This window comes from Crocuta crocuta, unplaced genomic scaffold (genome assembly GCF_008692635.1).
Source record: "Crocuta crocuta isolate KB4526 unplaced genomic scaffold, BGI_CrCroc_1.0 scaffold144, whole genome shotgun sequence".
In the NCBI taxonomy this organism is placed as follows: Eukaryota; Metazoa; Chordata; class Mammalia; order Carnivora; family Hyaenidae; genus Crocuta; species Crocuta crocuta.
The window spans coordinates 3,863,331-3,890,954 of NW_027529669.1; the positions used below are offsets into that span (position 1 = coordinate 3,863,331).

General features: G+C 36.1%; 1 long non-coding RNA gene across 1 annotated transcript; it reads right to left on the bottom strand.

Moving 5' to 3' along the window:
- Positions 1-5,630: 5,630 nt before the first annotated feature.
- Positions 5,631-6,876, bottom strand: LOC144230555 (uncharacterized). The gene is made up of 3 exons (XR_013334791.1): positions 6,727-6,876; positions 6,079-6,186; positions 5,631-5,777 (listed from the first exon to the last, which is right to left on the bottom strand). It is a non-coding gene; the product is annotated as an uncharacterized LOC144230555 (long non-coding RNA).
- Between the last annotated feature and the right edge of the window lie 20,748 nt (positions 6,877-27,624).

Here is a 27,624-nt window from a genome sequence, read left to right on the forward strand (position 1 = left end):
ATCCAAAAATTCATTTGCAAAAAGAAGTTTCAAAGGGAATGTGCCTTTGTGTGGAATATTTTTAGACCTTCTGTTTTTTTAAAGGACACATGCAACAACAAAAGAAGCATAAATAATTCTTAGAATTGCATAAATGTATTATATTTCCATCCAGCTGTGAATATTTTTTGGTGGGATTCTGGAACAACTCAGGTTACAAGACATCAATATACAACACATGGAAAAAATAAAATTTTAAAAATTTATGCCTAACTAAGACAGCTGTAGTGTAAGTAAGTCAGGGTGGGGATTTCTGGTAAAAGAAATAGAACTGATATGTCAGATTTGGTGACAGATTACTTATCATTCCAATTACATATACATTATTTTGGCAGTTTATTCTCATGTGTGGCACTGAGCATTTTTTTTCTCCTTAATAGTTTTGAGGCAGTGCTCTTTGCACTAACAACGCATATGAAAATGAAAGCACTGACTACTACAAAGCAAACAAATGTTCTAATGGCCAGGGGATCCTGGCTCGGGCCAAGTTGACAGTTCAATTTCCAAACAGGTTACAAATGATTGCATTGAAGACAGATGCCCATGGATTTCCCTCTGTGAGTATTGCTCAATAAGATTGAAAAATGTCAAGGAGAAGATGCCTTCTCTCAAAATAACTATATATTTGTGAAATGTGATAAAGATTGTGTGTGTGTGTGTAGTGTGTAGTGTGTGTTTAAGTAATTAAAAGAATTCAGGGCTTGGGACATTTATTTTAATACAATGTCAGTAAGCACAGTTCATTGAAATGGAATTTCAACAACAAAATTCTTTTTATCTCTCACCTCCCTGACATTACTGTGAAGAATATTGCCATTGTGAATATCCTGAAGAACTGTCAGATTCTGAACAACCTTTAGAATCACCGCATAAAAACTGTGCTTTATCTAGTGCTTAATGTGAGTTGTGAGTACAGTGATTCTCTTTTTCATTTTTTTTTTTTTTTTTGGAAAGTAGAAAATACCAAATGGCAATCACTACCCATAGTATCTGATTAACAAAATACCTTATTTTACCAACTGGATTATTATTTAGCTAAAAATGAAAGGCACGTTTGCAGATAAAGTATGTAATAGAAAGCTTCACACTTTTTTTTTTTTTCTTACAGGGGGTTCTATCTTTGAAAATCATCATACAGGGGTGCCTGGGTGGCTCAGTCAGTTAAGTGTCCAACTTTGGCTCAGTTTATGATCTCACCAGATTATGATCTCACGGTTTGTGGGTTTGAGCCCCATGTCAGGCTCTGTGCTGACAGCTAGCTCAGAGCCTGGAGCCTGTTTCAGATTCTGTATCTCCTTCTCTCTCTGACCTTCCCCTGTTCATGCTGCCTCTCTCTCTCTCAGAAATAAATAAAACATTTAAAAAAATTAAGAAAAGTCATCATACAGATCAAAACATAAGAAAACTGGGTCGCCTGGGTGGCTCAGTCGGTTGGGCATTCAACTTCAGCTCAGGTCATTATCTCATAGCTCATGGGTTTGAGCCCCGCGTAGAGCTCTGTGCTGACAGCTCAGAGCCTGGAGCTTGCTTCAGATTCTGTATCTCCCTCTCTCTCTGACCCTCCCCTGCTCACACTGTCTCTCAGAAATAAATGAAACATTAAAAAATTTTCTAATAAAGAAATAAGAAAACTGTTGTGTCTTTCATGTTTTATAAATATGTGGATATCAAAACAATATACATAGAATTTGTGGAGTTTTAATAAAAACTATATGCATAGAATTTGTAGAATTCACAGCAGGGAGAAGGAGCACATGTTTCAGAGCCAAGTTAACTTGAGTATCAAACAGGTACTGCAGTCTTGGACAACTTACTTAACATTGCTAAGCTTAATTTTATTTGTCTCTAAAGTGGCATTGATAATTTTAATATTACTCGCCCCATAGGAATAAGAAAATATTGCTCATGAGTTTCCAGGCACAATGTCAGAGCATTCTAAGTGCTTTGTTGATGTTAGTTATTATCATTAAAGTGAACAAGGGCAGTGACATATGGTCACCTGCTTAGGAACTTAATGACATGAGTGTCACATCTTCTCTCATTAAATTCTCCATTCCATTAATATAACAGCAATTATTGAATACTAACTGTATTTGATACCAGTTGATATATGGGTATTAATGAGTAAAAAAGAGGTATAGCCTGGTGAGAGCAGTATGCAAGCCAAGAAATAATTTCAGGGGAGATAGAGGTTTGTGCAGGGAAGCAGTGGGGACAGAGGTATAGAATCTAGATTGGCAAGTTCACTAAAGAATGGACTTTGGTGAAGATAATGGTTGAGTAGAGTCTTAAGACTATATTATCCAGGTGAAAATGTAGGGCCAGTAAGTAAGGGGATGTGTTGAAAACATTTGCTAACCTATTTACCTTTGAGAAGGAGATTATAAAAATGTATTTCCTAGGGATATACCTGTGGATATCTATCTAGTCTAGGAAAGGAGCACAAGATTATTAAAGACTCTTAAAGATGCAGCATTGGAAAATACTAGTGCTACATGGGCAAATTTTAAAAATTCTGTGGAATTTTGTTGAGTCTAAATCTCTACATGGGGTTCTTTATACATCTTCCTCGACTAACCTAAGATATTCCCATTCAGAAAAAGCAAAATGATATTGCATTTCATGATAAAATAGCATGAGAATTAAAACAACAGATTGACATCATTTTTCTAAGTAGATGGAAGCCACTTATAGCAATCTTGTGTAGACAAAGAGGTTTTAAACTAATTTTTTAAATTTTCACTTGCTGTTCCCATCATGCAGTAATGTGGGGATTAGTATTAATAGGAATAATAAGCACTAGCAAACACATCTATTGTATTGCAGTGTTAAGTTCTACAAAAAGAGAAATGTATATATCGTTCTTGCTATAAAACATGAAAGACACACATTAATATACAGTATGAACTAATAATAATATACCAGGCAAAGAACCAAGCATACTATACTTTAATTTTCAGTCTTATAAATTGGGCTTATTATCCTTAATCTTAAGGCTGAAAACATTAAAATCCAAAGAGGATGAGATGCTTATCCAAAGTCACACAATTTATTAGACATAAGCTCAGTTTCCAATCCAGTTTTGTAATTCCAAAGCTGTTGGGAGCCATTCTGAGCCCACTAGTCGAGAAAACTCCTGGTGAGGATAAAACAAGTTTGCACGTCTCTTGCCAATCAGATGACGACCGATATCCATCAATATCGGGAGAGACTTGTCCCCTTATTCCGGCCCTGGTATGATGATTGCACCTTGTGAAGGAACTTATTGTGGGAACTTCTTCTTTTGATTATGGGAACAGACATCGTGTCTCCAGAAGGTCCTGTTTCCCTCCATACTTTCCCTTGAGCTATGAACAGGCTAATGACCCCTAGTCATAAAAGATTGACCTTTACGTGTACAATTCTGTTTCTACTGTTGCGTTAGTCCAAGATGTTCATACAGCTCAACAGGCAAATCAACTAACCAAAAATGTCTCTCATGCCCTAGCTATTCAAGAAATCATAAAAGTAGACACAAAGGTAAATGCACTCAAAGAGGCTATTCTATGTATTGGAAATAAGCTAAACTCTTTAAAGGTACGGTTGGCTCTCTGGTGCAATAAAGCATATAACTGGAAAACCAAGTCTTGCCCGGAGACAAAGAGCCTAACTTAGAGAGAAGGAACAGATAAGGGCAGAAGATAAGTTAGTACATACACCTTTGCTAACTGATGGTGTATAGCAGCCCCTTCCCTAAGGCCTACTTTCCACAAACACCTTCCCTTACCCTGGCAGCTGTGATGAGGATGGATAAGAGTATCTACAAACCTATGACTTAATCTTAGTGTTATTAAAATGTGAACACCTTGTTATTTTCTTAGTTACTCAACCTCACTATAATTGGGGCAGTTCTGCAAGAAGACTTCTGTAAAACCTGTTTCTGTACATTTTCCAAAAACACCTTATCATAAAAAGCTATCCATTGTAAAAATTCCATTTCCTGATGCCATGTTAACATTTGACCTATAAATAAAGACACCAAAACCGACAGGACAGAGATGCCTGCCTGGTGATCAGAAAGGATCTTGGGGCTCTCTCACTCTCTTTCGCCAACACCGTCCATCCTTCAGGGACCCCTGGACCTGTCGGAGCCGGCGTGGCCTCTGACACAAAGCCTACATCCTTTTCTATTCTATTAAGATGTTTTTCTAGAACAACTTATTAAAAATAGACAAATAACCCAAAAACTAAAATTGAATTTTAGTTAACTTTTATAAGATGACTTTCTAATAAAAATGAATACTAAATGACACTAGGATGATGTTTAGAACTCACAGACACATACTTCTCTTGGTTTAATACTGCAGTGATTCAAGTGTATACGTTAAAATTATATCTAGCTAATGATATACTTTCTACATACAAAATTTTTGTTTCTGTCTATCATTCTATGAAAGCTTTCATTATTCCTGTAAGCCAAATTATTATTATTATTATTATTATTATTATTATTATTACATTAGTTTTTTGNATCTGCACCCAAACAAAAGAAAACACCAGGAGCCATACCTGTAACAACACTTTGTGGCCCACTGCATACAAGTCATTGAGACATCTGTGGAGTTTGCTTATTGTTTCTTTGTTTTGTTCACACAATTATACAATGATTCTCATTAGCATTACTTGTAGTAGTATTAAAGTAGTGATTAATAGGTAGTGGAATCATGAGAAAAACATTAAACTGATCATCCTCAGATATCATCTGGTGCTATCATTACATAGATGAGTTTTTTCTGTAGTCTCTCCTCACCATTCATTAGTCATTTATGGGCTTGTTATTAACCTATAAGCATATTTAAGATCTAGCTCATGCTCATTTTAGTTATGTGAATATTGTAGTACTTTATAAAAATCACTCAGCATCATTTTGAAGAATGAATTTATTTTAAGTAAAAGTTCATATTTAATGCATTAATATCACCCTTATTTCCATTCAAACTGCTTAAATAATATCATTAAATAACTTTTTATGGCTATAAAAAGTCACATTAAAAGTACAATTTAATTTGAATGCTGTAGAACTAAGTTTTTTTGCATTTCTAAACCACTGAATATTAGTTCCTAAATTTTACTCCTTCCTTCCTTCCTCATGTCCAATATGTTGGACTACTCTTATTTCATGAGGCTAGAAGAGCTCATAATTTTAGAAAGGCTCCCATTTTTAATAAGAAAATTATGAGTGGTAGTAGAGAAGTGCAGATAGCGTAGAAGGTGAGAACTGGAGAAGCTCATAATAAGGCTGGATGGAGAAAGCTTGTTATCATTCAAATAGCATCCATCAACCTCTGTAGCTTTGGAGGGGGTGGGAGATTACAGAAGGGAATTTCCATATGGAAAAAAATTGACTGGATAATCTTTCTCTGGTCTTGTTTTTGAATGGCACCCCCATTTGCAATTCTCACTATTTCAGATCCATAGCACCATATATTCTTCTTAAAATGCCGGCTCAAGGGTAGGCAAAAATTCTTCCCCTTGATTTGTTTTTTCAGAGAGACTGATTTTATTTACGTGGAGATTTTTGTAAAGTAAAAGTTTTATAAAATACAGCCAATAAACATAATCCAATTACTTATAGTTGTGAAAAACCCCAGTATAGAAATACATTCTCCAGACTTCCTTGGTCCTCTGGTAATTTGAAGCTTCTCCTCCAAGTATCATTGATGTGAGACTCCCTTCTGTCTTTGACGGTAGCGTGATGTCTTGGAAAGTGCACAGGATTTAAAGAATTTGTTTCTGATTCTGTCACATGTTAACAATGTAACTTTGGTAAAGCCACTTAAACCCCTGAACCCAATTTTACTCTTGCAAATAGAAATTATTTACTCTATAGGATTGCCATAACTTTCCAACGAGATACAGTATAAAAATAAAGCTTAATAAATATTTGTTTAAGAAGTAACAAACAATGGCATACATTGAAAAGACTTTCCCTTAATTTCTTCTTTCCAGTTTTTTTTTTCATATGGAAGACTATTTGAATACAATACTAGAGAAATTCACCTATCAGCATAAAACTTGATTCCTCAGGACCCTCTAAAATTTTTCCATTCAGCTTCTGATCTTTATAACATATGCAAGTCGTTGTTGAATTCCTTTCCAGATCCATGCCTGAAAGACATTTTTAAGCCATAATCAAAAGTAAAGCACTTGTTGCCTCAGTTATTACCTCAGTTCTTCTCTGGAGCATTTTCTGATGATATATGCAGGTGAAAAATGAACCTCTCAATCATCTATTCATGTATAGTATACTGTCATCTAGAATCCAGGACATTATAAAGATCCATTAAATTATTTGTTCATTACCCATAATTTAGATAGTTATACTGTATTGGGAGATATTTTCACTCCAGTGATGATATGAGTCAACACTCAAATGTTGCAGAAGTTCAATGCTTTCTTAACCTAAATAAATGTTTCTGGAATCATCTTACAGCCTTAGAAAAAAGCAATATGAACTTCTTTGTAGTTATGTACAAGATATTTTCTTAACTAAGTTCACTGAGCTTTGTCTAACCCTCTCTACTTCAATGGTAGCCTACCTCCACTTAACCACCTATTTTTCTGTTAAAATAATTCCCTCAGACAATCCTTTAACTTCAGTTAAACAAATCCTTTAACTGAAGTTAAACAAAGAGATTGAAGGCACACCTGGGTGGCTCAGTTGGTTTGTTGTGCCCGAATTGCGAGTCCCCAGAGACCTCCAAGGAGCCAACACTGATGCAAGTACATAAGGGTCATTATTACAAGCTCGAGCAGGGGCTCACCCATCTACCCGTGCAGCAGCAGCAAGGTGAAGCCCCGAACAATAGCGAGCAGGGTTTTTATGGGGTAAGGGACGGGGTGTTACAGTGGACACGTTGTATGTATAGCATCATCACATAAGCACTAATCATAATTGTACAGCTCCAATGGTAACAGTTTTGACCATTCAGTATCTGTGAGGTGTCTGTTACTTTTGGCCAATCATGACCTTTAAGAATCCTTTGAAAATGACCAATTATGAGGTGAGTTCAAAGGGCCCACGTGGGGTTTTAGGCAAGAATCCTCAGTCCCTGACTCAGACCACAGGAATGTTACACATTTCTTTTGATTGGCTGATCCGAGGGTGGTCCGAGGGTGGCTTCCGCTGAAGCTTTTCCTGGAACTGGGGCTACGTGTAGCCCAAGGTTGCTCTTAATGGAGGACTTAATTTCAGGCTCCTCAGGTTAAGCGTCTGACTCTTGGCCATCATCTCACCGTTGGTGAGTTCAAACCCTGCATCAGGCTCTATGCTGATGGTGTGGAGTCTGCTTAGGATTCTCTCTTTCTCTCTGCCCTTCTCCCACTTCGTGCTCTCTCATAATAAATAAACTTAAACAAACAAACATAAAACAAGGAGGTACAAAATTAAAAAAACAAAATTTCTAACAGTACTCTGTCGGCTGATGCTAACTACTAGAGCTGTATAAGAATCCGAGTCTCCCCACATCCTGCTTTGTCCCCACATGTTTGTGCTTGTGCATTCACTTGTCCAGCTTATAAGTCCTACACTAATATACCAGGCATGGGGTGAAACTTTGTTGATAATTTGATGACATTATGGTCAAGGATACAGAAAAACTGAACTCTTTTCCTGTCTTTTATAGTGGTTTTGTTTTTAATCTCTGGTGGGAGCACTATAAGAACTACAAGCCAGGAAGGGAAGTCATATGGGAAAAAATGTATATATATATATTTGGCAAACCTGAGCAGCCCATAGGAAAACCTTATGTAGAGTTTTTGTAAAAACTGGTTGAGAGCATTAATCTTAGATTTAAGTAAGCACACTTTCCTATTTCTCTCTTATCACCTGTTTCATAAGATTTATTATTTTTTTTTAATGGTAGAGACAAGGCACAGTGACACTCTGATAGATAAAGTCAAAACTCTTGGCTACTTACAATTCTGAACAAGGAAAGGCCTCCAGGCAGGATGGCACAGAAGGATCCAGCCTGGGACACGGAAACAGTGAGCAAGAGCTGGAAGAGGCAGATTTTGTATGGCATTCTGGGTGGGGTTAGCTAGGTTTCATGGACTCCTTCATGGATTAGCTAATTTGAGTCATTTTTAGATTCCAGGCCATAAAGGTGGCCCCAGTTGTCTTGTTCTTGGTGCTACCGTGGTTAGATTGGGTGCCTTGGAGCATGAGCACCCCTGTGAGGGAAGTAGTTGAGGAATGGATAGAATCAGCTGCCCAAGAAGAACTGACTGGCCTCAAAACTAGGTCATGATGGCATTTCAAAAATAAATAAATAAATAAATATCACCACAAAAACACCACCAAACACTTGTATTATACCATCTTTCCTCACCTCATCCCACATGAAATCTCAGTCCTCTGACTAACGACACTGAGATAGTACATCAAGGTAGGAAGGAGCTCAAGTCACCAAGGACTTTGGAGCATCCTCCTGTCAACAGACTCACTCATTCAGTACATCCAAGGATGAAATGAGACACCAAGAGATGGTCTAAAAGAGCAGAGTACCCTTGAATTGACAGCAACGTTGCATTCTTGCCAAAAAGACCAGTCAATGTGTCAGACCCCAACTAATTTTTTAGCAGCTGCTCCTCTTTTTAAGGAAATAAGAACACAGGAGGGAGCTGGGAGAAAGTAAGCACAAATTTCCTCTTCTTTTGGGATCTCAAAACAACAACAAAACTGTAGACTCTAAGGGGTTTATATAAAGATATATGAATCAAGAGCTCTAAGAAGAATGATTTGTGACAGCATTATCTCTATCAATCAGTAATTTGTGAACAATTGGTGCTGACATGGACACAAGTACTGGGGATTGTTTGAAGTTTGTGGGTATCTGGACTCTAATTTGGCTTAGGAGTCTTTTCATAGCATAGCTCTCAATAGCATGCATTTCTCCTTGGTCAGGTACCCCTTCTGCACATCATCCACTTTAAAGCTGTGTGAGCTTGCATATTGTTTGTCATCAGGTGCACAGAGAAGTTTTAGAAGTTACATGGTGTAAAAATGCTATTTTAGGCTTATGCACAGAGAATGGGTTTGGCTATAGAGCATATAGTGTGGTGGCACATAGTAAAATGATGTCACCAAAGTGAGCTGAGATCGCAGCATAAAGCATACTTACACACCGTACTAAATAGTTTGGATTTTCTTTTTTCCTGGAGGGCAATGGGAAGTCATTGAAAAGTTGTTAACTATGGAAGAGATATGAACGTATTTAATTTTTAGTAAGATAACTCTGACTGTTGTATGGGAGACTATTAGCGAGTAGTAAAGTAGCATTTTAAAGACCAATTTCAAAGCCTTAAAGATGAGAGATGTAAGATTATCCATACTAAGTTTTCAGAAGGTGGAATGAGAAGAGACAGATACAACAGGCATTAAGAAAATGAAATGATAAGACTGGATGATTCATTGGATTCGGAGAATAGAAGGCACCAGTGGTCAGGAATGACCACTAGGCTGTTGTCTTGAGCAAATGTCCAGAAGAAAAAGAATATCCTGTAATATGATGGCTGGAACTCTGAGGAACACTTGCTCTTTCTTGGGTTTGGCCTTTCTGCCCCTTCCTTCTAGATAAATCCTTCCTGCCTTTTACATTTTAAATAAGCATCATTTTTCTGAGGATGCATCCCTTAGAGTCCTTAGTGTGCGAACATCCTTAGGGATAGCTCCATAGTAGCATTCATCAAAATGAATTATAATTTTTGGTTTCTTCACCATTATTTCACCATGTTACTTGGAGCTGCCTAAAGACAGAGCCTGAGACTCACTTCTCTCTCTGATGCATTTATAATGCATGCCCCTGGGTGATCAATAAACATGAGTTGATGGTGAGAGGAAGGAGTAGAGGAAGGGAGATTAGTAAATGGGTACTTTTCTTTAGAAAATGCAAACAGGATTCTCACAGTCTTAACACACACACAAATATTTATTTATTGCTTACTTTGTAGTGCTAGGTATGTTGTTGAGCTGTTCTGTGTAAATGTCCTCTAACCACCTAACCTCCAACTGATAAATCAAGGATCAGACTGCTTTTCCCATGGCTCCAACATCTTCTGACTTTAAGGAAATTCATTTGCCAAATTGGGGAAGAAAGCATGGGGAAAAGCCTACCAAATACCCCTGATCTGAGAGTGGGATCTAGCACATGTACTCACAATTCCCTGTAAGAACTAGACATATACCCAACCACAGAACAAAGCAGTTTGAAGAATATAATACACACATCCATATATATGTGTTTATATGTGTGTACATATATAATATATTTAATGTTGAGCACTAAATATGTCTAATATAGGAGGATACAAACGAAAAATGGCAGAGAGGGAGACAAAGTGATCTCCTGACTAGAGTGCAGAAAACAAGTGTCCTAATAAGTCCTAATATGCCCTAACATTCAGAGAGAAATAGTAGCTACATACTGAGTGTTTGATGACTTAATAAATGCCATGACTAACAAATATGCTAAAAACATCCCTAGTATACAGATCCTGAATCAGGAAAATGAATTGTAAAGTGAACACATACAGTCACAAAATAAGTTCTCTAGGGGTGCCTGGGTGGCCCAGTTGGTTAAGCATCCGACGTCAACTCAGGTCATGATCTCATGGTTCATGGGTTCGAGCCCTGTGTTGGACTCCGTGCTGATAGCTAGCTCAGAGCCTGGAGCCTGCTTCCGATTCTTTGTCTCCCACTCTCTCTGATCCTCCCCTGTTCACGCTGCTTCTATCTCTCTCTCAGAAATACATAAAACATTAAAAACATTTTTAAAAAAAAAACAAAATAAATTTTCTATCACTTGAAGTGTAGTATGATACAATGTGAGTATAACTGGCTTCATATATTATTTCAAATATGTCATCTCATCAACATGCTATTTCATGTATAATAACTGAGTTATTATACTGCCCAAGTTCCCTTTCATTTAGAGAAAGGTTAAAGAGCAGCAACTTGGCATAAGGAATTTTCTTGGTGACATAATATCAGGTGACTTATTATTCACAAATGTAACACTGGAGTATGCAGAGCAGAGATTAATGTACATCTGCTTAAAACTCATAACCTGACCTTCTTCTTGAAGTCACTTAATGCAGTATGGTACCTCAAATTTATAGTATAAATTTTATAATATGCACTGGGGCCTCAGGAGGTATCCTTACTATGCAAAATATTCCCCTAGTTATCCAGTTGTATTTATGTGTTTCAACAGATTTGTTTTGCATATTTATTTTTAAACATAAAATTAGGTTTCCTTGCTTGATTTTTATAGCAAAATTAGCATATTTATAACATTGAAGGTATAATGTCCTTATTATTGAATCTCTGCCTCTAGAACTGCACTTTAGTAAATATGTCTTAATGTGCATTCATGAAACTGTAACAGGCATTGACATTGCATAATAATCTGAAACCATCCAAGATGTGAATGCATGGCTATGTTAAAGGGGAAATGTAAATCTGAAACCTGAGTCACGTATTGCAAGGTCATTCTGCTAGTAAACTGACATAGAGTAACCCATTAAAACCATTCTTCTCATTTTCAATGAATTTTCCAATTTCTCCATTTCTTTTTCTTATTTACTACACAGATTTTTTGAGGATATTAAAACCAATCCCTACTGCCAAACTCTTCCAAATTGTGACTACACAAGAAATAGTTGATAGGACCATATTAAAAAACAGGTCTAAAACTAACATGTCTGTTTATAATATTTCTTTCATGTGTAATTTAAAGTCAGAGTCATAGGAATTATAGTAAAAATAACACACTTGTGATTCTAGAATAACTGTTACATTGTTGTGATATAGTTAGATAAAATTTTACATAGGGTATTTGCATCTCATTTGTAAGTTAAATTGTCCTATAATATTATTTTCTTTTACTCTTCATGTCCACTTCTTTTTTAAAAAAATTTTTAATGTTTTATTTTTATTTTTGAGAGAGAGAGAGAGAGAGAAACAGTGTGAGCAGGGGAGGGTCATAGAGAGAGGGAGACACAGAATCCAAAGACAGGCTCCAGGATCTGAGCTAGTTGTCAGCACAGAGCCCGACTCGGGGCTTGAACCCAAGCGAACTGTGAGATCATGACTTGAGCTGAAGCCAGACGCTCAACCGACTGAGCCACCCAGGTGCCCCTCTGTCCACTTCTTATATTAGGCTATACTGGCTATATGTGTCTTGGTGTATAAAAGTGTGTATAAAGTATCTTACATGAGGTGTCTGTATAAAGTCATTTGTATAAAGTGTCATTTCTTCTATTTCGATCCTTTAAAACAATTGTGTAAGATGAGAGTTATCAAATTCTTGAGCTTTTGGTAAAAATTTCCTGTAAAATAATCTGTGCCTGACGTTTATGTGTGTGGAGAGGGAAGTGTAAGTAATATTAATGCATCTACTTTCCATAATGATTATAACCCTACTGATTCTTCTTTTCTTCTTGCGTCAGTTTTGATCAATTATCTTTCTAAGGCATTATCCATTTTATTTAAGTGAGTTAGTTAGTTCTGATAAAACTTCTATGCATATTTGAATGGAATGGAATCTCTCAGATTGACTGATTGATAGAAATATATCCTCTAATGGTTGAAATCAGATATACATGTTTACGAACTCAAAGTATTATTTATTATTAAAATTTGTCTCAGTTTTTGAGAGAAGGATGTTAAAAAGTCTTTGTCTCTGATTCTAGATTCATTAAGTTCTACTTGCAATTTTATGCTTTGTTTTTAATTTTTAATTTCAACTGTTAAAGATTCTGTCAAGGATCTGAGTTGTTATGTCCTTAGTTTGAGTAGTCCACGCTATCATTTTGTCCTTAATAGGAATATTTATTCCTTGATAGTATCTTTCAGACTGTATTAGTGTTGCATTGCAGCTATCTTTAGTTAGTGCTTTCCTGGTGTATTTTTTTATTGTCAAACTTTTTGAGTCATTATATATTCTGCCATTATATTTATAAATAGCTTAGAGCTGAATGTCTTATATCGCATTTGAGACTGACTTTCAATGAGTAACTGTAGTGTGTATATTTTTGGAGTGACTACTGATATATTCAGTTTTCCCTATTATCTAATATTTTTAATTATTACACTTTTCCTTGGTTTCTTCATTTTCTTTTTATGAACCATCTCCTTTTACCCTTCATATTGAATGACCAAGGATATCTTAGCTTTAATCATATTCTTCTTGTTCAACTTTCCACCTTATTTTTTATCTGATATTTTATATATGCTCTATCTTAATATCACAACATCAGTTATCTATTGTATCATTCCTATCCAGTGCTTATTTTGAATTAAAAACATATTTGCCAATTTATTTGCATAAAACTATTTGTGAAAAATAATTATGGGGCCATTTCCTTCTGTTCATTTGTATTTAGAGTATTTCTCACTTAAAAAATATCATTTAGAATTTTTTTCAGAGATAATCTCTATTAAGGTCTATCATTCTCTATATGAAAATATAATTATTAATCCTTTATAAACATGGTTATAATGAAACCATGTTTAGAATTTTAGTGTGAAAATTTGTAAAACACATCAAAAATGCTTTATTGTTCTGGCTGATGAGAAGAAATGTGTCATCTAGTTGTTTCAGTGTATATAACATATATTGTCTTAGTAGAAGCTTAAAAAAAAGCAACTAGAATATATGCTACACTTAATGATTATGTGTTAGAGATTCCAAAAACACAGCATTAGCTTATATGAAACATTTGAAAGCCATCATTCCAACCTGATGCCTCTATTTGGGTTGTTTCTGCTCTGCTAGTATGGTTGGTTGTAATGCCAATGGTCATTAGTATACAAGACATGCAAGACAAGACTAGGGGTGAGGAGTTAAGTTATCTAGGCTTTCAGGAGTTCATTGTATATGCTATGAGCCTTATATGTGGCAAGGATTTCTTCCCCACTTATGCCTCATTACAGCCATCATTTCTTCTGTCCTTCCTGAATATTCAGCCTTCCTTACTATATACATTTCCTATTATCACAAGAATACTGGGTAACAAATTGCCAACAAGTGTAGTTGCCGGAAGAAATCATTGTTTATTATTGACTACAGGGGTTGGAAGGTGGTCTCCCTAGTTTTGCCTGAGCACTCAGACATCTGCAGTCACCTGAGAGTCTTTAAGGTGGCCCTGCTGATATTGGCCACACTTTCTTGTCTGTTTATGGTTGGCTGTGTGAGGGATGGTTGTGGATGGCCTTGATGTTTCTGCATGTGTCTTTCTCACATCCCTCCTTTGTGCTAGCTTATACATGTTCCCATGGTAGTGGCAAGAGTACAATAATGGAAACAGCAATATGCAAGTCATTCTTCCAACTTCTGTTTATGTCAAATTTGTTAAAAACCTACCGGCTAAAGAAAGTCATGGAGAACAAGCCCCAAGTCAGTGTAGGAGCCGATAGGCACGGATACAGGGAGATATGAAAAATTGGGGCCATTATTAGAATGGATCACCATACTTGTTTGGGATTTTATCCTTTACAGCCTACCTCTGTGAATTCAATACTGTAGTGGCTAACCTCTACCCTATCTCCCACGTGTTACAAAACTCAGTGATAAAAGTCCCCAATATCACTCAGCTGGTAATTGGTAAGTTTGAATCCAGGTCTTCTGACTCAAACTGTCAAGTTTTTCTTTATTTACTGTTCTTCATTCTCTCTCACTTGGTATACATTTTTATTTTTCTTTTGTTTACATTTTTGTTTTAAGCTAGTAAGCTGTTTCAATTATAATGAAATGTCAGTATCAGTGACAACTATGATAATACAATAATATCTTTAAACATAAATCCCCCCAAATATTTGTTGGTTTTGCTTTAGTTTCTGTTTTTTTTTTTCTGCAGGTAAGTATGTTAATAGTACTTCTCATGAAGCATTCTAGTACATCACTTTTTTGTCTGTTATAAATATCACCTTAGAAGAGTAAATGGCATGGTCAAGTCTCTATTATTTTGCATTTTACTCTTCATAATTTAAGGAATTTTAGATAGCTATCTTACCTTTATGTGTATCAATAAATTTTTAAGAAGTTCATGCCTTTTGCATTGGAAGGAAATATGAAAGCTAATTCTTCTTAGCATTTTAATATTTATTTATATAATAAACTTTCTTCAGAAACAAAATGTACTGCTTGGAAAGTCATGGCCAGATGAGATCTACTATAAAGCAGTCCTTTTTCTGTACTGCTTTTAGCATACTTTCAATTTTAGATAAAAGAGTGTTTCTTATTTCCTTGTGAGGAGTCATTATTGCTTCCTTTTAGTTATTTGAAGCTCATGAACTCATGCCTAAACTACTTCAAGAAACTCAGAACTAACCCTTCCCCAGCTCCTGACTTCATTCCCTCCCCCATACAACTTTAATCTATATCTTCTGTTTTTGACCCTTCATATAACACAAAGAATATTATTCATAAAATTTTAATTTTCTTATGTTTTTACCTAGTTAAAAACTCACCAAAGAATATCCACAAGCCCACTTGTGAACTGGCAACTTTTCCATATGTATGGTGATATCAATACTGACCAAAATTAATTTATTTCTCCTACCTTCAGACTATGGCTATTCTCTTTCCATGAATGTGGTGCCCCATCCTCCCAGCCCCCCACAGGAAGTGCCTCCCTTGCCTTCCCTTTCATATCTAATCAATATTCAAATCTTATAGATTGTATCCTCTTGAATCTCTTTACAAACCTCCACATTTCCATTCTAACTACGGCTCCCTATTTTATTCCCTTGTTGGCTCTAACCTATATAATTACAATAGCTTCTTTCTTTGACACAATTCAGCCCATAACACCTTCTACGTTTTTTGTATAATGTGATGAATTACTTATTCTGAGAATGTATCATGCATTCTCACACTTTATTTTCACATTTATTTCACTTTATTTTGTTCTCCACTTATAGCGGTGTTTTAACCGTTCATATCCGGCTCACTTATCACCACTCATTACAAAGTAGCCTCCCAAACAACACAAAAAAGTTCCTTGTTTTCTGTACATTCATAGAAGTTCTTCTTTGTTTCTATATTCATTGAAATTCTTTTCTAAACACCTGTAATCTCACAAGTGAATGTGATCCCTGTTGGTGTATAGTCTGTGTGATAGTCATTTTTATAATCACAATGTCTAGCATAGTATTAAGTATATCTCAGGTCCTCAATATATATTTTACTTGAATTAGTAGAGGGTGGTTGGTCGACGAAGTGCCACCAGTGGGTATGATTCTATCATATGAACACACTCCTCAAAACAATTTTTTGCAAGGTGATATTCAGGTTACTTAATGCCACTCTGAAGACACTCCATTATATGGCAGGTTAAAGACCTATGCTCTCATAGGTAAATTTTCTATTTGTGTCATGGCCATATTATTACTTCTTGCTCCAGTCACTCCACACTGCCTGTTCCATATTCAACAGACACAATCCTTGGGCAAAAGCAGAGATACCTACTATTCTCTCTTTTGGGTGGTATACCAGTGAGTCTTCCATACATCTGCTATTCTACATTCATATCCATTTTCAAATGTCATATTATTCTTCATTCCAGGCACACTTTCATGTTCTCCTTATTTTACACTTGCATTCTGCATTAGTGCCTCATTTAACTCTAAGTAAAACCATAACTTGATCATAGTCATCTCCATTCTTGGTGTCAGTACTCAGGTTTTCTTAGCTCTTGGTTATATGTCTCCTGTTCCACTCATCTTATCTTGGAACTCGTTTCTTCATTAAGGTTAATAAGTGGCTGTTTTTTACCTCCTGAAGCTAATTGAAAGCCTGCTAGGGCCAGACACAATTCTATGTACTGGGGAGATATCAGTGAAGAAAATAGACAAAGATCCCTCCCCTTGTCTAGCTTATATTCTAACAGGGATAAGAAGATAATAAAAATCAACAATAAACACAGTAAATAAGTAAACTAGACGGGATTTTGGAAAGTGATAAGTCATATAAAAATAAAAAGAAAATGTAGATCAGGGTAAGGAGGATGGAGTAACTGAGTGGTCAGGATTAGCTCACAGAGAAGCCGATGTTTGAGAAAAGATGGAGAGGAGACGAGAAAATATCAAATCTGAAGAAAGAGAATGTGAGGCAACGGGGACAGTTAGTGGAAGACTCTAATCTGGGAGAGTGCCTGGAGTGTTTGAAGGACAGCAAGGAACCCTGTGGTTGGAGATGAGTGAAATGAGGGCAGGGGAAGCAAAAGGAGAAGAGCAACCTACTTTTTAACTTACAGATAATGTAAGAGTTTTGAAAATCTGTCCATAATGCTATAGGTGCATAATTATCATTTCTGTTTCCTCACCCTGTTTTGTTATCTTCAGAGCATGTATTACTGTGTTTATCCCACTTATTTATTTGTTAATGGTATGCTCTTTTCCTCTTCTACTAGAGTGTAAAGTCTGGGATTAGGGACTTTACCAGTACTAGAATAGTGCCTGAGACAAGAAATGGCCCAATTATATTTGTAGAAAACACTATATTGCCAGGCTTCTTCTGACATTTTCTAGCTCCTATTTATCTGTGTTCTTTCTTCAGATCTGTTTTTCCCCTCCCTGATATTGATGCTCAAAATATATTTGCTGATTTGAACTACAATGACAGGAAATGGAAGCAGCATAGTAGCCTATAATAGGTATGCTTCCAGTCTCTCAGCACCAGAACCTTCCCCCATGCTTATTTGTTCTCCTACAATCTGTATGCATAGAGCCACTGCAGCTACTAATTGGTAAGGAGAATTCTCCGGCTGTGCTTATAAAACACACAAATAATAAACAGGCTATTCTCATTTTTTTTATAACAATGTAAAGTTGAAACTAGTGCTCTACTGTCCATATCTACAGAAGTTAGAACTCTGTTCACTTGGAATTATCTTCTTAAAGGAAAAAAAGAACATAAGAAAAAAGAAAAAAAACAATCTTCATCAAATTAATATTTCTAGATTTTTAAAGTTTTTTTTTTTATGTATGAACAAAGAGTGAAATAGGTCAGAAGCCTTTTTAAAAGTGGTGAATCATCTACACAGTTTGCTCATTTACTAGTTGTAAATCTAATTCTAGTGCTATAAATTCTAGTTCATGAGTGTCTCTTGATCAATAGGTGGGGTAGAAAGAGCACTGAGAACCACACATTCCTCCCACAACCCTGATGGCACAGTGTAATACTGACACTGATTCATGGTTTCTGGGAAAACTAACACTTGATTAGGGGATCTTTCAATGATATTTATTTAACCCAAAGGGAGCACCGTGGAGAAAATTTAAAGTAGATAAAGTTAGACTTTTAAATTGAAGATACAGAATTAATTAGACATGGTCCATTCAATTGTTTGTGCCAGCAAACTATTTGAGGAGAAATATGATGGGAACCAGCATGACTTGAGAAGCCATATAGCCCAGGGTTAACAGCACAAACATGAGAGCCACACTGTCCTGGCTTGAATGCTGGCAAAACTGTTTATCTTGGACTAGTCCCTTAAAGTCTCTGTGCCGCAGTTTCCTCACCTACAAAAAGATATTAATAATCCCTCTCTCAAAGAGATTGATATTACTATTCATGAAATGCTCAGAGTAGAGCCTATCAGGTAATAAATGCTCTTTTCCTTTTTTGTTTCTTTTCAAATTTTTATTTAAATTCCAGTTAGTTAACATAGAGTGTAATATTAGTTTCAAGCGTAGAATCCAGTGATTCATCACTTACGTATAACACCTGGCACTCATCACGATAAGTGTCCTTTTTGATACCCATCACCTATTTGACCCATAAATACTTTTTTAAAAAGTTAACTATTTTGAATGGATATAATGAGTATGTGCTAAGAACACACATTATCAGGTTTAATTCTCTGGCAAGCAGTTCAAAGTAGTATCACCATTCTTATTTTTTAAAGGTAAAAAAACTGTGGCTCAATAAACTTAACTAGCTTGGCACTACTCCACACATATAGTAGATTGTGCGGCCAAAATTTGTACTAATCTGATCTGATTTGAAAGCCCTTGCTGCTAAAACTCGTCTAACTTCCAAGATAATTACACATCACTATCTACTAATATGTAGAGTTGTTAGTGTTTGCAGGCTTTTCCTGTAAGCCCACAGAAGCTTTTATTTCCTGATCCTATCCTTAACTTTTGAGATTGGTCTCATTTTCTGTTTTGCTTCTTTGGCTTTCTCAGTTTGTTCTTCAGTGAATTTACCCTCCTCAACCCCCAGCATTTATTCTCTTCCATATCATCTTTGTTGAATAGATTTCTATTCTTTAGAAGGAACTAATTAACTACTTCTTGGGAACTCATTTTGCAAGCATGAGAACCTATTTGGGGATATTGCATACAAGAAGATTTTACTACTGTTTAAAGTAAACATATTCAGAGGCACCTGGGTGGCTCAGTTGGTTAAGCATCCTACTTCAGCTCAGGTCATGATCTCAGTTTGTGAGTTTGAGCCCTGTGTTGGGCTCTGTGCTGAGAGCTCAGAGCCTTGAGCCTGCTTTGGATTCTGTGTCTCCCTCTCTCTCCTCCTCCCCCACTCGCACTCTGTCTCTCTCAAAAAAATTAATAAACATTAAAAAAATTAAGTATTTCACTGAATAAAAAATGTTTAAGTGTGTTCCTTACATCTGGTAATATGTTGCCCAGTAAAAGGAATAATAAATATAAGTGTGTTATATGATAAGTTGGATAATAAGTGATAAAGGCTTACAGAGGAATATAACAATGGGCAGTTATACCTTAGAAAAAATTTGAGAGGTATCCCAAGGAATTTGGAATATATTGGGATAAGCATAGAATACCAAGCATTGAAAATAGCATAAGCAAAAGTTTAAATTTGGTAATACGTATGATATATGCTTATAACATTAGGCCCACAATGAGCGACAGAAACAGCTTAAATCATGATGATGTCTCATAAAATGAAACATTTGTTATATCCTTCTTGCTCACCTGTGACAGATATTAATTTGGGACTGCACCTGTTCCAGTCATCAGTATTACTGCAGGGATAATGATTTTTGGTATGAGACTTGAAAATAATTCTCCTTTCCTTAAAAGAAACTATGTCAGCTTACAGTTTCAGGTTTGCCATTGTTTTGTGATATTCGATTGGTATTTCTCCCACTTGGAACCTCTTTGACAACAGGATCTTGTCAATTATTGATGACCTTTCGATGTATATGTCTGGCTTAATGTAGCATATATAGCATGTAATGTATGCACACAGTATGATAAATGTGTGCTGCAGTTAACTAAATTAGCAGAAATCTGCCTAATAAAAAGATCTGCAACAAGGAATCCTGAGAAATGAGTGTTCTAGGCAAGAGAGACAAATTTAAAGCCTCTGAAATAGGAATGATCCTGAAGTGTTTGAGAGATGACAGACAATGCAGCCATGGTAGCAAAAGCAGAATACAGATGGAAAAACTGAAGGAGGTGAGCTCAGAGAGGTCAGGGCATGGATTCTTCAGGGCATTGTAGGGTGTGGTAAGAGATTGGACTGCATTCAAAGAGTAGAGAAACATTATTAGACGGTTTTAGGGAAGAGGGTTACATGATGTAATTTATATATTTAAAAGTAACTTTGGTTGTTCTACTGAGTAGGAAGTAGACTGTTGAGAGCAAATAGTAGGGGGCTGTCTTTGCCTAATGTAAGACGCTAGTGTCTCTGTGGTAGAGATGAAGATCTATTAAGGAGCTAGAGAAACTGTGTTTGCTGATGATTTGGAAGTGGGAGGGGTAGAGACAGAATAAGAAAGGTCTGGGGAGGGGAAGGGGGGTGATGGGCATGGAAGAGGGCACTTGTGGGGATGAACACTAGGTGTTATATGGAAACCAAGTGGAAAGTAAACTATTAAAAAAAAAAAAAGAAAGGTCTGATCATCCTAATCATTTGGATTGAGTAACTGGGTGACTTATCTGTGTAATTTTAGCAATGGGCAAAATGAGGCTGACTCATACATGGTTTGGGGATGTACATATAAATCACAAGTATTATTTGGGCATGTTAATTGAAGGTGTCAAGTAAACAGTTGCAGTTGAGCATGAGACTTGAGATAAATGAATAAAGATTATCTCAAATCTTTAGAAAATATTTTGATGTTATCTTTCTCATGTTAAATTCAGAGTACTTCTAACTTGGTTAAGGTCCTATAAATTGGCAAAATCACCTGGTTTGCCCTCCAAACTAAGGTTGATTTGTTTACACTCCTGTGCACTGCTCTGCCTGAACTTTAATGAAGCACCAAAGACACATTCAGATGGCAGTAGTTTAAGGCAGAGTGTGATCAATAGACGTTCTATCTGAGAAGGAAGAAAATTTTTTTCGCTGGGGTTAATGCACGGTGTCTTCCTCGGGGAAGTAGTTGGTGAGTTGAAAAGGTAAAGTTTCAGTTGGCAGACTATAGCCAAAGATTTTCTGTCTGAACTAGATAAGAAAGCCACATATGAGCAAGAGCAGAGGAGTGAACAAATTGTTGATATACATTTGGGAATTTTAACTTCAGCATAGTTAGAAGAGAAGGTTTAGGGGAGAGCAGGGAAAAAGAGAATTCCAGGGTGTTGGTAATAGACACTCAATGGCATAATAAATAAATCAGATTTTATTCTGGAAAGAAAAGCCATTATTAGTTTTTGAATAGGGCTAGCCATATAAATGTAATGTAAGTAAACATATAAAGTAGATGTCCCTCTCATAAAAACCGTAAGAAGTCTAAGCCAAAAGGGAATGATATTCAACTATTTAACATGTGAAAACAATTAGAAATTAAGATAAAAGATTAATCACCAAAAATCATATAAAAGTTAGTGGTTAATCTAGAATTGGAACTCGGGGGTCTTAGTACATCAATTTTCTTTCCATATCCTACCCAGCACTATGGACTATTTTTAATAACCCCATCTACTGTTCTTGTTTTTGCCTCCATAATACCTCTACCTTTACCACTCTATCTACTGTGCTTTATATTGTACCCACGCCAATGGGATTTGTTCAGGATTCTGTGCTGATGATAGCTGTGACAATACGTTTGTTTTTCTTGGTTGTTGTTTTACTCTCTTTTTAATTTCTCCACTTCCTCCCATAAAACTGAAAACACAACTAGCAGAGCAAAACCCTATGCCCCAAACAACATCTACAAAAATACTAAGTATTCCCACAAGCCTCACAGTATGAGGGACAGGAAGCAAACCACTGAAGGCAGCAAGATCCCTATCACATCAGAGACTATGCAGGGATGCCTTGGGACCTCTGATGACTGGTTATCCAGAGTAAGCCAGAATAGTCTATATGTGCTCCCTACAAATTACAGTAGTCCAGCCTGAGAATGGCAGTCCAAACCAGAAAGAGCTTTTAAGGCTCCTATGTGCAGTTGAGTGCAGGAGACTCAAAGGAAATCAAAGGTATGGACGCAATGAACTCTCTGAGCTCACCAACTGAAGCTCATTTGTGGGATAAAGCCACAGACCGAGGAGACACTACAGGAGATAGAATCCAAAGTGGTATGACAGAGACAATAGCGGCAAAATCATCTAGATATTATGGGTGTAGGACAATCAGTAGGTATCTTTCAAACGCTTTTCAAAGATAACACAAGAGGGAGGTTAGGAGCTATGAAGCCACATCTAAGTGCAAAAGGAGAAAGGGGACCAGGGCATGTCATCTAACTGTATGTCCAGGAAAAAAAGGGAGTTGCAGATATTGGTGCCCATTGGCAATCTCTGTCACACACATAGCCATGATATTTCCTGTATTTACAGAGACAAAGTGGACAAAATCAGAATCATATGTTCATGTATGTGTATGTAGGCATGCTGCATTTATATCCAAATATTCAATTATATGCAGATTTGGATGTTACTTAATTAATCTAAAAAACACATTGTGTTTATTGATCCTAACATGCTCCACCTTTGTTTTTCCTTATTACTTCTCTATCATTTGCCATTTAGGCTGTTACCAACAATTAACTGTTATAAATTATTTTTTAATGCTTTATTTTTGAGAGAGAGATGGAGACAGCATGAGCAGGGGAGGGTCAGAGAGAGAGGTAGACACAGAATCTGAAGACAGGCTCCAGGCTCTGAGCTAGCTGTCAGCACAGAGCCTGACACAGGGTTCAAACCCACGAACCATGAGATCATGACCTGAGCTGAATTTGGTCGCTTAACCGACTGAGCCACCCAGGCGTCACAACAATGAACTATTATATAAAATTATATAATGAACATGCCTGTGCATAACTATCTGTCTATCCATGTTAATGATTACATTCCAACGATACATTCCTAGTGGAGAATTTCTGGATTAAAACTTATTAAAAAATTTTATGGTTCTTGCTATATATTGCTTACTTGCCCTTTATCAATATTATATCATTTACTTTCTCAGGTGAGGGTATCAGTATCTGTTTCCTTGTATCTTGGACCACCCTTGGCACGCTCACTTTTCAAAAAAACTTTGCCAGTTTGTAGGAAATGTCTCAACATTTATGAAACTTGTATTTATTATTTTGTTGAGGATTATAATAGTATCTGTGGTCATGAAATTGTTAGTAAGGCAATCAAAAATCAAAATTAAGAGCCCAGAATCATATAAGTCCATTCAAATGTGGGAGTCATGTCAATTCTCTTGCCTGTCTTTCTTTCTTTCTTTCTTTCTTTCTTTCTTTCTTTCTTTCTTTCTTTCTTTCTTTCTTTCTTTCTTTCTTTCTTTCTTTCTTTCTTCCTTCTTTTCTTCTTTCCTTCCTTCCTTCTTTCTTTNTTTCTTTCTTTCTTTCTTTCTTTCTTTCTTTCTTTCTTTCTTTCTTTCTTTCTTTTCTCTCTCTCTCTTTCTCTTTCTCCCTTCCATCCTTCCTTCTCCTTTCTTGCTTTCATTTCATTTCTTTTTTTAAAACTTTTATTCATTTGAGAGAGAGCAGGGAGGGGCAGAGGGAGACAAGAGATCTGAAGCAGGCTCTGTGCTGACAGAGATAGCCTGATGCAGGGCTCGAACTCATGAAACATGAGATCATGACCTGAGCCAAAGTTGGACACTTAAATAACTGAGGCACCCAGCTGCCCCTTAGTCTCATTTCTTAAAATAAGAAGAAAGTGTGGAAACTATGTTTTTATGAATGGCTTTAGAAGGAAATAGCTCATATATGGCCCACACCTGATTCATCTTTTCCAAGGACTTTGTAAGGAGCAGCTTTTTTTTTTTAAGAGATAGAAAAAGTGCACAAATGGAGTAAGAGAAGAGAGAGAGGGAGAGAGACAGAGAGACAGAGAGACAGAGTAGAGACAGAGACAGAGAGACAGAGAATCCCAAGCACGCTCCATGCTTTCAGTGGAGAGCCAAGGTGGGGCTGGGTTTCATGAACCATGATATCATGATCTGAGCTGAAATAAGAGTCGGCTCTTTAACTGACTGAGCCACCCAGATGCCCCAGGACCAGCCTTTTGATGTATACCACTATGAACCCTCACTCAAACTGTCCTTTGAGTTTTCCTACATTGGACAAAGTTAATATATATTTCATATAACGGAACTCATACATATTGAACATCAGTCAATTTCATGAAGAAAATTCTGTGGCTAAAAAGCCAATTCTGCTCTATAATGTCATGGATTATTACTAATTTTCTAGTTTTATTAGGAAGGATATTCACTTCTTAAACAGCAGATGTAACTTGATTACCACAATATGCAAAACTTCTGAGTTATACCCACATTGTGAAATTCAAGAATGTTATTTACCAACAGTTGTTAATGCATCTAATAAAAACGAACCATTTGTTGTTATAATCTAATTATTGGAGTTGATATAAATACATCAAAGATTCATTTGTTAATAGAAATATTGCTGCAAAAGAGGAAGAGGGATCAATTTCTAATCTTCTCTGGATTGGAATTCTGCATAATTTTTGTCATAACACTTAATGTATGATTGTTTACTTGTCTATCATGGAGAGACTTTATTTTCATTTTTGTATTCCCAACACCTAGCTCATTGCTTCTTATTCAGCAGTTGCTAAAAAAAAAACCACGAAACATTTAGATTATCCAAGAGTGTAGAAAGCAGCTGAAAGGCATTGTAAAGAATTATTGTAGCATCGTCACCATCATCATGACGCAAATGTTGATAAGCCTCAAAAACAAAGATTGGGACCAACAGTCAATTATTTTTGGATATAAAAATCTTATATCTGCTCTTTTACCCTTATCTGAGTGTTCTCTTTGTTTTTCTCAAATTGGCTTTCTCTGCCACTTGAGTCCACATCTTCTTTAGTTCTCCTGGCTTCCATCCGTAGCCAAGACATCATAGGAAGCCCATTGGAGACTGTCTCCTTTTTCAGGTCTCGGTAACTGAAATTCTGAGAAAGATTCTGATTCCTCCAGGTTAAATTAGGTGTCAAATCTTGGACAAGTTTTCTTTCCTTAGGGAACTGGTTATGTTATGATATGAGATGCTATCATATAACCATTTGCAGAAATGAAGTTTAGAGGATTAACCAATGTGATTAATAATTAATTCAGACAAAAGTAATTGCTGGAGGACATTTTCTAAGCCATCAGTTTGCCAATTGATTCAATTGATTAAATTTACCAAATATGCTAATGGCCAAAATGGTTCCCAACATGTTTGATGAGTCTGTTAAGCTTTAACAAAAATGTATACTTTAATTACTCCTGATTAAAAATATATATATTTAATTATAAATCCATACATTATAAAGAAATAAAATATATATGTGCAAATATTTACTTTTTAATAACAAATTTAAATTTTACCTAATTATAGTTTGAAATATTTGCTAAAAATAACATATTATACCTGATTTGCTTCACATTTGGGAAGTTACTAAAAAAAAAAAAAAAGGAAGAAAGAAAGAAAGAAAGAAAATACCCCAAAGTCTCTAAAAGGAATTTGAAGTAGCTGATGGAATTACATCATTTATGAAATGCTGAAAGTTTGGTTTCTAATAGGAAGCGATCGAAACATCAACTCGTTACTCGTTAGGAGAATAATTCACTATCAAAAAGCAAAAGTGTCCAAGAGTGGAAGCAAGGCATAGATGCCCTGAAGGGACAAATATAATGGACCCTATGGATAAAAATAAACTATGAAGTGACAGGAGCAACCACATCACATAATAAATTGTAACAACTAATTTCTAGATATAACAATTAAAATTTACAAAGCTACCTGGAATTGCCAAATGAACTGTAGAACTGTTTAAGATTACAAGTCAAAAATGAATAAAAGCTTAAGTTACAGTAACCTAAAAGACATTTATATGAAGAAATCAAATTTGATTAGAGAATCTCTAATTGACATTTTAAAAGAATTATATACATATATTTAGAATTCTAATATTAATACTGTGTATATAATGAATTGTTTATAAACTTGTATTTTAGTAAAAGGGATAAGAATTGCATGAAGCTCTTAAAATGTTCCTATTAAAGTTCTCAAACCATGGTTTTTGTTAAAATCATAATTACTGAATTTCATAGATCAGTTATTTAGCAAGGTATTCATCAGTAAGATTGATTTTTGGCAGATTTACTATATGGCAAAATAAATTGCAGTAATTTGGCTTTGTGAGTTTATTTCCAGAATGTTGGCCTGATATCATGGACAAATGGAGGCCAATTTGAATTCTCATGGTTGTAGGGGCGCTGGGGTAGTTCAGTGGATTAAGTGTTTGACTTCGGCTCAGGTCATGATCTCATGGTCCATGAGTTCAGGCCTCACATCAGGCTCTGTGCTGACTGCTCAGAGTGTAGAGCCTGCTTTGGATTCTGTATCACTCTCTCTCTCTGTTCCTCCCCTGCTCATGCATGTATGTGATCTCTCTCTCTCTCTCTGTCAAAAATCAATAAACATTTAAAAAAATTTAAAGACTCTCCATCCTCCACACTGCCACTGAAGAAGCCTTTCTTAGTTTCTTCAAAACCACACGTCTCATCATATAAAAACTTTAATCACATTTTCACTGCAACACAATCAAGCCCAAATGCAAGCATGGCATTCAAAACACTGGTCAATCTTGTCTCAACTTCATTTTTCAGCCTTATCTCTAGGTACTACCCTCTCTCCTAACCTGTCTACACCTGCAATACCTCATGTGAACTGGTAACACTTTCTCCACAGCACCAGGCCTCAATGCCTTTGCTGTCAATAATATTTTGTAATTTATTGTAATAATTAATACTCTTGAAGACAATGGGCTATCTGTCCATGTGTTGTTCCCATTGTGTTTAAGAGGACTCCCTGAATCTGGCTTTATGGTGCAGATTCAACTGATTAGGCCATTTCTGGGTATTTCTGGAGTACAGGAGTGGTAAGATCATCCGGATCCTCCTAGCAAAAGTGCCAAGGCACTTGATTATAAGGAACAATGACTAGGACATTTGTTGACAGCAAATTTCTAGGTATGGAGCATGTTTTAAAATGTGGACTCTGATGGCTAAAATGAACGAATCACGAGACTACAGATGCTGGCGAGGATGTGGAGAAACAGGCACCCTTATACACTGTTGGGAATGC